The sequence below is a fragment of the Xenopus laevis genome, chromosome 7L (genome assembly GCF_017654675.1).
Source record: "Xenopus laevis strain J_2021 chromosome 7L, Xenopus_laevis_v10.1, whole genome shotgun sequence".
Classification (NCBI taxonomy): domain Eukaryota; kingdom Metazoa; phylum Chordata; class Amphibia; order Anura; family Pipidae; genus Xenopus; species Xenopus laevis.
This window is the reverse complement of record NC_054383.1, coordinates 32,582,570-32,594,075: the sequence shown is the minus strand read 5'-3', so window position 1 is coordinate 32,594,075 and position 11,506 is coordinate 32,582,570. Positions and strand designations below refer to the sequence as shown.

At 43.7% G+C, this 11,506-nt stretch overlaps 1 pseudogene; it reads right to left on the bottom strand.

Annotated features, from left to right (window-relative positions):
• Positions 1-5,496: 5,496 nt before the first annotated feature.
• Positions 5,497-9,908, bottom strand: LOC108705597 (annotated as a pseudogene).
• Between the last annotated feature and the right edge of the window lie 1,598 nt (positions 9,909-11,506).

The following is an 11,506-nucleotide window of genomic DNA, read 5'->3' as shown; positions in this document are numbered from 1 at the left end:
TGGAAAATTGGCAGAAATTGTGGGGAATGCTTAAGAGTGACGGGGGGGGGGGTTTACTAAGTCTAAGGTTGCAAGTTGTTAGTGTATGAAATATGATGAGTTTCCATGTTATCATATGCAGGGCCACAATCCACACGAGCTGAACCCAAAATGTAACAGACGGGGGGATAGAAGGCCCGGGAAGACCGGAAGAGGCTGGAGGGATAGGGCCATGACCGGATGAGAAAGAGAAACCCGGAAGTGCAGAGCAAGGGATTGTGGGGGCTGTCGTTTTTTGGAGGTGGCGGGAAAACAGAGAAGGCAGCCGGCGAAGCAGAGGTGACAGTACCCAGAGGTGTCCCGGCATTCGCAACCCCCACTGCCCAAGGATGGCCAGGAACAGGTATGGGGGAAAAGGCTGGGGGGACCCTCTTGGAAGGTCTGAAAAGTTTCCTAGCCAGTTGGGAGGACAAGCGAGGGGAGCAAGAAGGGATAGGAAGAGTCTGGGAAGGGAACCGAGGTGAGGCCAGGTCTGCTACGGTATTACGCAAAGGAGGGACAGTAGGGCAACCAGTGGCCTGCGGAGCCACGGCCACAGCAGAGGTCCCGGGAACAAGCACGGGGGAGGCAAATGGTGGGTCCGAGACGGCCAGGGAGAAGGAAAAGGAGGCCATCATGTGAGGAGTGGCGGAGTCTGCAAGGCAGAACGCTTATGTGTCTTTCGCAGGCCCATTGGGGGTGCATTTAAAGAATGAAAGTAGAGAGAGAATATGTAAAGGGGAGTTTGTGGAAATATTTTCCCTGCTCCCCTTAGAGGAGGTAGTGGAGGTAAAAGAGGACCAGAAAAAGGAAGGGAAGAAAAAGGAGAAAAGGGCCAAAAGATACAGGAAAATTCCTAAAACTTTTGGTAATTGGCTCAGAGCCTTTTGCATACTAGCAGTGGTCATCGGAGAAAAGCAGCCAGAAAAGTGTTCAGCTCTATTCTGCTATCTAGACTGGATATGGGAGGCTTTCCGCATATATTTGGGTTTGGCATGGTGGCGCTACGATGAGCAATTCAGGCAGCGTTTAGCGGCAAACCCAGGGATGAGATGGGACCAACTAGATATGACACTGTGGATGAAGCTGATGTTAGAACAGAAGGTTTTCGCCTTTCCACGGCCCGCCGGCGGGGACCAGTCAGGATCATCATCAGCGGGCCACAAACTGGGTTTCTGCTGGCTGTATAACGAGGGGCAGTGCAAATGGGGCAGCTTGTGCAAATTTAAGCATGAATGCTCCGGATGCGGTGCCAACCACCCCTACAACAGATGTTTTAAGAAAGAAAAAGGGGGTCAAAGGGAACAGATGCTGCAAAAGGGGAGGATGCCAGTGCTGCTAAGCGCGATGCTTCCATGGTTAGGGTCGTACGGTAGGCGGAAAGACGCAGAATTTTTAAAGGAAGGTTTCCTGAAGGGGTTTAGGATCCCCTTCAAGCCACGGGAGGGAGGGGAGGTACACGCCAGTTTGAAATCAGTAAAACATAATCTCGTGGTAGTCTGTCAAAAGCTGGCCACGGAGGTGGAACTCGGGCGGATGGCGGGCCCTTTTTTGGAACCACCTTTACTCAGCTTGAAAATTTGGGGTCGTCCCCAAGAAGGAACCGGGAAAATTCCAGCTGATACATAACCTATCGTTTCCAAAAGGCGGATCAGTGACAATGACATGCTCGTTTATGATGGAAATGCTGAGCAGAAGTGGCGGGGGATTTCGGGGTCCCGCTGGCCCTGGACAAGACGGTTGGCCCAACAACTCGGCTGAGTTTTTGGGGCTTGGAAATAGATTCGGAGGCAGGATTGACGCGGCTAGCAGAGGACAAATTAATGGATTTGTCTCAGGTGGTTGACCAGCTATGGGGGTGGCAGAAAGCTACGTTGAAGGAGTTACAATCACTTTTGGGTAAACTCAACTTTGCCTGTCGGGTGATTTCAATGGGGAGAATATTTTGCCGTCGGCTCGGGTTGGCCATGTCAGGGGTGAAGGAACAACATCAACACATCAGGGTTCCCAAGGAGGTCAAAGGGGACTTGGAGGTATGGTCACGGTTTTTGCGAGATTTTAATGGCAAGGTATTTTTACAAAGGATGGAAGTTTCAGGCGAGGAGATACAGCTGTTCACGGATGCGTCGGGTGGAGGAGGCTTCGGAGCCTATTTAGGTGGGAGATGGAGCGCAGATCGATGGGCGGAAGACTGGGTGCAGGCAGGGACAGTGAAGAATTTGTATTTTCTGGAACTGTTTCCTATACTGGTGGCGGTCTACTTGTGGGGTTCAGTTCTGGCAAACAGACGAGTGATTTTCCGCTCTGACAATTTGGGGGTGGTGCAGGCAATCAATCGGCAGTCTGCTACCTCCCCGGAGGTGGTGAGATTATTGAGAGCCTTGGTGCTACGCTGTCTGCAGATCAATTTGGGTTTCAGGGCAGAACATGTCTAAGGAAATTGAATGTCATTGCTGACGCACTGTCCCGCTTCCCGTGGGAGCGTTTTTGGCAGGTGGCATCGGGAGCGGATCGGGACCCCCATGCTCGCTGGTCTTTGGCAACTTGGGACAAGAGACTTGGTGGGCTGGTGAGGACATCGGTGTCAGAGGCCATATGGGTGGCTTACCAAAGAGTTTGGGAGGAGTGGGACCGCCTAGCGGACTGGTCAGGTGGGACGTTTTCACCGAAGGACAGAAGGGAGGCATTGCTCTGGTGGGTTTTTTGGAAAGTGCAAATGGGTAAGTCGGTGGTGAGTTTCGAGAGGGGATTGGTGGCCCTTGCGTTTCTGTTCAAATTGCTGGGGTTGGGAGGGTTACACCAAAGTTTTCGAGGTGAGACAGGTACTGAAAAGGGTAAAAAAAAAGGGGAGGCCGGTATCGGTGGAAATTTTGGGTGGTATACAGGAAAGGGTAGAGGGAATCGGTATGTCTCCATATGAGATACGTTTGTTCCAAGCAGCCTTTACACTGGCCTTTTTCGGGGCTTTCAGAATAGGTGAACTGGTGAGCCCAAGTAGGTCTAAGCCGGGGGGGTGTTGGCCATTGGGGATATATCCGTGGAGGAGCATGGTGTACGGATTTGGCTAAGCCGGCCCAAAACGGACAAGTGGGCCAAGGGCAAACAAATTGTGCTGGGTGAGTTGTACGAGGGGGACAATTTGCCCACAGGGATGCCTTCAGGGTTACTTGAAGGTCCGCCCAGAGAGGGACGGGTCATTGCTGATGCATGAGGACGGTGTACCGTTTCCAGGTATCAGTTTCTAACAGTTTTCAGGCAGGCCCTAGTGAAGTTGGGCAAGGTTCCGGAAGAATATGGGACACACTCATTCCGCATTGGGGCGGCTACGGAGGTGGCCAGGGCCGGCCTGAGGGAGGAGACAATAAAAAAAATAGGACTTTGGGAGCCCAGGCGGTTTAGGAGCTACATACACCCTGCTTTGGTTTAAAAAGGGAAAATGGGAGTACAAGTTGTATACGGAGGGTTGGGGAGCTGTTTATGCCATGTTATATTGGTTGTTGGTCTGTTGTTTGTTTCTTTAAAAGGTCACAAGAAAGTAGTATGGCTGTTGGGGCACTCGTACATCCGCAGGGCCGCAGAGAAAGCCGCAGTTCGGAGAGGAGTAATTCAACTGGGCTTTCCGGAAGACCAAGTGAACATCAGGTGGTTTGGATTTGGTGGGTTGTTGTGGCCCTGAGTGATGGACAAGGTATTTAGCTTGTCAGCAGCAGAGGGACATCCTGATGTCTTGGTGCTTCATGCTGGGGGGAATGATATGGGGGTCATGTCTCAAAGAGACTTGGTGAGGGCAATGAAGCAAGATGTGGATAAGCTTAGGTCATTTTTTCAAGGGGTGGTGATAGTCTGGTCGGAGATGGTAGGTCGATTTGTTTGGAGGTGGGCACGGGACCGAGAGGCAATGGAGTGAAGTAGACAGAAGCTGAACAAGCTGCTCAGTGCTTTCATAAGGCACTCCGGAGAAATAGTGGTACAGTATAAGGCTTTGGAATCCCGTATGCCGGGTTACTATTATAGAGACGGGGTGCATTTGTCATTGGTGGGAGCAGACATTTTCAATGTCTTGGTCTAGCGGATGGTATTGGAAGGGCCCTGCGCATGGGGGGGGGCGCGCCAGGATGAGGCTTCATCCTGGACGCCCGTGGCGGAAGATTTGTAGGTCTGAGGCTAGGGGGTGTGGTCATTGGCCACGGTTAAGAGGGGAAGGTCAAAACAAGGGGCCAAACTTCAGGATGTGGATATGTCCAGTAGCAAGCCTTCAGCGGCTAGCGGTGGGGATCCCGCTGGACATTGGTTATAATGTTAACGTTTGAAATGTTAAATATGTGTGAATGTTAACTTGTGTGTAAGTAAAAGTGGCTTGGGGCTTTTCAATCCATTAAAGAAGTGTCCAGTTGTTTATCTAATAGTAAAGGGGAGGTGTGTTTGGGAAGAGGGTCCAAGACTTGACGATACCCAGGTCAAGTGGGAGGAAGCTAAGATCACAGCCCTTTTTTCTTCAATAAAGGCTTTTTTGATCCTGGCATGGTACTGTCTATCAATAGAAACTACCGGTGGGAGTGGCCATCGTGAGACATGCCTACTGGAATGTTTCCATTTGGTATGGTACTATAAAGCCAACACAGCAGTTAATCTTGGTATGTTCTGTGCTCCCCTTTATCTACATGAACTATATTGAGTGACATAGCAATATGTAAACGCCAGGAAGTTGCAGCACTAGAAGGTAAAGCTACTTGTATACACAGGGTGTGCTCCCAATACTAAAATGTTGTTGCATTGTGAGACATGCATCTAATTAAAGAAAGATTCTTGAATGAATTGATGCTTCTTACAATGTATATACAGTGCCTTGGTTGAGCCTCCTTTAATGAAAAGTGTGAGGGAACATGGACCTAAAGGAGCCCTACAATTAAGCTGCCTAAAGGAACTTATACCCAGGTTTATTCCATTACTGAAGCTGCGCATCAGAAGTACCTCCATTCATGCAAACAAATTCAGAGAGAAAAACTTGTATTGCATTGTGGTCATGATTTACTGAAGTAAACACCGAAAATTCACAGAAAAACCCTTTTTATGCGCTTAGTCTATTTGTCTGGACCTTTCTCAAGACTTCCTATTACCATTCTCTTCTCTACTCCCTTATCAGACATGCAAGGGCAAATTGCGGTAACCTGGTATGAATGTATGGCGTAGGGTTGTCACCTGTCTGGATTTGACCCGGAGAGCTCGGTTTTTAGAAGTGCTGCCCGGGTCAAGACAGTCTGCCTGGCTTTCCAAAAAATTAAAATCAGGCATGGAAAATAGCCAATCACTGATCACTGTGTCATAACCCCGCCCACAACATCACTGACATCTGTGACATCATGGCCCTGCCCCTGCCTTGATCTTGAGCCGTACAAAGGTGGCAACCCTAGTATGTCCCTAATATATCAACAGCCTGTAGATTTTTGCGTTGTTTAAAAATGACTGTCTTGTCGGAAATGTTTGTATACATTATTTATTACCGTAAACACAAATGAAGAATTTCACAGAAATGAAATGACAGATTTCAACAATTCTGCTTCTCGCTCAGTTTACAAATATCATCTTCATTAGGACAATTTAATAAATAAACACTGCACCAACACAGTGTATCTGATCAAACAAATGAAAACAGGTTCATACATGTACAGTATATAATCCTTTTTTTAAAACATAATTGTTATATTAATCTATATTGGAGTGCTGCTATGTCTGTGTAATATCTCTATGTGCAAATATATTACTGACTTTCTACCCTCTCTGTAGAAGTGGGAGGACAGGTCACTTTAATTATATAACAATGTACAGGACTGTTATTGGAGGCTGGACTGCCTATTTACCATAACCACCTTTATTATCCCCAGATATTAAAAAAATTAATCTAGCAATAAACACTAATACAGGTTATAAGAGCCCTAACCAGTTTCTCAGGGGTCTGTCCAAATCTCTGTGCATTCTGGCACTTTGCAAAATATTTCTGATCATGTAAGCATTACTTTCTCACTTAGAAACCCAATATCCAGGAAGTTTAAAATTATGGGAAGGCTGTCTCCCATAAAATCCAGCAAATAATTCAAATTCTTAAAAATGATTTCCCTTTTCTCTGTAATAATAAAACAGTACCTTGTACCTGATCCCAACTAAGCTGCATGCATCCACATTAATACCAAAGGAATCCTGTTGGGTTTATTTAATTTTTAAATATTATTTAGTAGACTTGAGGTATGGTGATCTAAATTACAGAAAAAAACCTCATTTGGAAATTCTTGGGTCCCAAGAATTCTGGATAAGGGGTTCGATACATGTAATTACCTTTCCTAGTCTAGTATAAGTAATCAAGAAAGCAAATGGCTCCTATAAAGTACTATAAAGGACATAAGTGAATTATTTGAATCATAATGTTATATGTAAAACTGCAGAATTTAGAACTGTATGTGTAACAATGCCAGTGATTTTAAATTCTTTTCTTCACTTTAACTTCAGATCAAAGAGAATGCTCAGTATTCTTCATTGGATGGATCATAGTCCTGGTTTGCCTTACTGATAAACAGAAGCAAAGCAAGCCCTGAAACATCACTGGGGTTTCTCTTTAACTTCTGATTGGCTATCCTTCTCAGAGACGTCTCACACTGTTGTCTGTATTCATTCTGGTCAGGGATCAGCAGCCCTTCCTTGTATTGATCTACAGCTTCATCTTTAGATTTCTTGCAGTTTTCCAGAAATGTTCCATACTCTAAGTGGGCTTGTTGTTTCTCATATTCAGAAATGGTTGTTAGCTCTGTGGCCTTTTTATAGGTTTCCTCTGCTTTTTTAGATTGATTTGATCTGATGTACATTTCTGCTAAATCAAAATGCGCATGTAGAAATGCCTTTTTCACTTCTAGCACCATTTCAAAGTGAAATATAGCCTTTTCCATTAGATCTTTTATTTTTTGTGTGTCTTGACCACTTTTATCACCTCTTCCTGTTCTGTCCCTTTGTTTAAGCATTTGTCTGTAGCACAGTCCCAGCTGATGATGGAGAAAACCAGAGGTAGGAGTTATGCTTACAGCCTTCTTCAGGACTGCAATAGCTTCCTCAAACATCCCTGCTCGTCTGTAAAATTTGGCAACATAGCGAAGCACATAGGGAAGATCTGGTGTCAGTTCTAGGGCATCCTTAATATACTTCATTGCCTCTTCTTGCTTATTTAACTCCTGTAGTTTCAAAGCAAAAAGTGCCTTAATCACAAATTCTTTTGGATTCAGCTTAACTGCCCTTTCCAGTAGCTGGAATGAAAAACTTTTGAAAGATGGCCAGTTTCTGCCTCGGAATTCCTCCAGACGATAAACTACAGTTGCCAGTCCAGTATTCCATTCGGGGTCATCTGGATTCGCTTTAAGAGCCTCTTCAAAACAGTCTTTTGCTTTTTCATAGTATTGGCCACAAAAGTTCACCAGAGCCCATCCTTGTTCTCCATAGGTCTCAGATTGCACAAGATCTTCAATCCCTTTTGATTGCATATAAATAGTATTTATCTTCTCAATATAGAGCTTGGAGCTTTCCCTATCATTAAGATAGTAATGGACCCATGCATAGTTGGAGAAGGTCATCAGATATTTCATGTCGGTCTCCAATACTTTAGAATACCAAAGAATAGCCTCTGCTTTTTGGAGATTCACAATAGCCTCTGTATTATTATTCTTCAAATGGTTTACATAGGCCAGCATGTTATATACCCTCCCTTTAGAATATACGTTCAAATATTTCAGTTGATTGTTAAGTCTTTCTTCCAGTTCTTCAATATCAGCATCCTTTTCCTGTAGCCCCCATGTAAAGTGACACTTCAGCTCTTCCAAGCGAGATTTCAGTGTAGCCTGTGACTCACTGTAAATACAATATAAAGCACACAGTTGGTATTTGCGATATTTTAGCATATTTATTGAACAAACCCTCTCTGGAGGGTAGCACATGGGGTCCCCTGCAGAATTAGAGCTCACCACATCAAACCTTCCAATGAGAATTGGGGGATTTTAGACCAAATTACCCTCAGGGTTGCTTTAAGGTTCTGGTGGACTCCGGTGCAAAAATATAATTGGGCCACCACAACCCCCTCTCCCAAACAAATCTGTGGCAGTAATATCCTCCCACTACTAAAGACATGTTAAAAAAGGATATTAAATGAAACAGTTATTTCTACCGTTAAACTATTCGCTTTTTAAAGTGACACAAACATGTTTTTAGTAAAAGCTATAGAAGAGTTGAGTTCTCATAAAGATAAATAAAGAGAGAAGGTTTCTCCTTGAATTGAATGTGGCCCATCACAGGGAGTTCCCGTGTTACAAACATTCGACTTACATACAACTCACACTTACAAACTGAGGCTATTTATTATATTATTTATTAATTTATTAGCATTTACCTGTAATAAACCACCTGCCCCAGCCCCCCCCCCCCCGACGTGTGTTGTCTACTGCGAAGCACAGAAAAGTAAAAATAAATACTTTGTTAAGATAAACATCTGTCTAACTTGCTTTTAATAGGTAAATGTACCTGTTCCAACTTACGTACAAATTCAACTTAAAGGAACAGTAACATCAAAAAATTAAAGTGTTTTGAAGTAATACAAATATAATGCAGTGTTGCCCTGCACTGGTAAAACTGATGTGTTTGCTTCAGAAACACTACTATAGTTTATATAAATAATTTGCTGTGTAACAATGGGGGCAGCCATTCAAAGGAGAAAAGGCTCAGGTTACACAGCAGATAAGCTCTATAGAACATAATGGTGTTATCTGTTATCCACTATTTAACCTGTGCCATATAGTCTTTTTTCACTTTCCACCATTGCTCCACAGTAGCTTTTTTATATGAACTATAGTAGAGTTTCTGAAGCAAACACACCAGCTACAAGTGCAGGGCAACACTATATGATATTTTCATTACTTTAAAACACTATCATTTTTTTATTGTTACTGTTCCTTTAAGAACAAACCTACAGACCCTATCTCGTACGTAACCTGTGTCTGTATGTGGAATACTGCAGAGTTAACTAACTATCCTTGATGTATGCGTGAAGGCACACAGAGAAGAGGTTTGCCCGAAAATGCCCGCCACAGTATGTTTTTGCCAGAAATCTTTGTACAGATATAGGATCTGTTATCCAGAATGCTCTTGACCTAGGATTTTCTGGATAAAGGATCTTTCCATAATTTGGATCTTCATACCATAAGTATTCTAGAAAATCACATAAACATTAAATAAACCCAAAAGGCTGGTGTTGATTCCAATAAGGATTAATTATTTCTTTGTTTGGATCAAGTACAAGCTACTGTTTTATTATTACAGGGGAAAAAGGAAATAATTTTTAAAATCTGAATTATTTGGATAAAATTAAGTCTATGGGAGACAGCTTTTCCCTAATTCTGAGCTTTCTGGATAACGGATCCCATACCTAGTAGTAACATTCGACTGCAAAATACTGGATCCCACAATTTGCACATAAATTCACAATTCTAGGTTCACATTATTGTTCATTTTGGTAAATTCCATGCCAATTGTGGTGTCACTTCTGGTGTGTCATCTATAATAGTATAATTTTACCCTTAGCACTGGTGCTTGCGTTTGTAAATGAGCCTTTATAAAACAAATACATATTCAGTTTGCTATTTCTAAAATAACCATTTCTATTATAGCCCTAATAAAAAAGACAGAGCATTACACGGTAAATGACATTTATGAACATACCCTGATTGCTAATAAAGGAGTAGAACCTGCATAACTATAACTATATTTACCTCATTGTTCGTGTTATTCCTGTTTGTAGAGAAGCTGCACTGCTTGTATTACTGAATCTCTTGCAAGTGACTGCTGCTACCGATCCTTATAAAGAGGAGATCCTATGATGTAGTTCTGGGAGGGAAGAAGGCAGAAATGAAACTAAGTTAACATTAATGTCTTCATGTGAAGGGAAACCCAAAACCAAAACCGAATTCAAAAACCTGACAATGCAGGTACATAGATTATTTATAAACATGGTTGTGTATATGTACCCCTGTCACCAATGCAGGTGTAGCACCCCACACTTATTTACAAAGTTTGTTGCTGTTAGGGCAAACTGAAGCATTATTTTTAATGGGATATTAGTCCAACAGAAATTTGGACTAAAACTAGGGAACCTCATCATAATGACCATCGTCTTTTTTGCATAGTTGTACACAGTGGCGGATTGCATACCTCCCAAGTGTCCCATTTTCAGGGGAAAATTGGGAGGTATGTAATTATTATTAATATTACATTTCTCTTTGATCTCCTGCACTGACACCAGCAAAAGATACAAAGTTTCTGAGACTTAAAGAGATAAGGAGGATTTTGGCAGAGAGCCCAGAATACGCAGCACCTGCACTGAAGTACATCTGTAACTAATAAGATAAGCAGGTCTCTTGGATGAACCGAGGCTTGCAGCTTAAAGGGCAATTTCACCTTCATTAGCAAAACTGTAATAACACATAAAATGTGCCCCGAAATCCCCCTGAAATGTGTTCAAACGTTCCATAACCCGGCAAATTGTTTAAAATGGACATGGTATTTAGGGGGTGTGGCCACAAACTAGGCATGGTCAAATTTTTAATCTTTTTCTCCCTCTTTCCTTTTTTCAAATGCTGGGAGCTATGGGATTAATATGTGGGCTACCTAGGCTACATACACAGAGCCCCCCTTCTAGCCACTGCTTCTGTTCCAAACCTCCTGTGTATATTGATGCCAATTAAACCTGGAGTTACTGCCACCGTCAAGCTGGCATTAGCATCAGGGTTCCAGTTGCGGCCGCAGCAGACTACAGCAGACTTGTATCACCACAATCTCTGACAGACGCCATTTTGAAGCAGATTGGCCCTGGGCAGTGACCTAAAAATCTACTGAGCAATTCCATCTGATTGACATCAAAATGCCGCACAATTGCTTGTGCTTCGACCAGTGCTTGACCTGGAGGGAAAAAAAGCAGAAGATGGTGCCCATGACCCCTGCTGAGCTTACTCTGCACCTATAGGAGAGTAAATGATTAGGGGCACTTATAGGTGTTACCAAATATGTGGGGGGGGGACAGGGAGGGGGGACTATGTAGGGTACTGGTGGGGGGGGGTTCAGTTCTCCTTTAAAACAAAGACATTTTGTTTTGGTATCCCCTTCTAATGAACAGTTAAGGGCCCCTTAGCGAGTTAGCGAGTTTTATTTGTTCACACTGTAACTGAAAATTAGTCACAACATCGTTGCCCAATATTCTTTCTCAGCTATGTAGGTCTTCCAACTGCCCCAAATAATCCAGACTTGAGAACCCAGCCAAAGGCCTTTTAACTGCACCACCTACTGGTCAGGTAGTCCATCATTCGCTCTATGATACTCCACCTCGCCCTGGCAGGACTTTACTTTGTGCCACTGACCTTTCCGGGTAGGTTTTTTCCCGTCACCTTGGCCTGGGTGTTTCACACTGTCC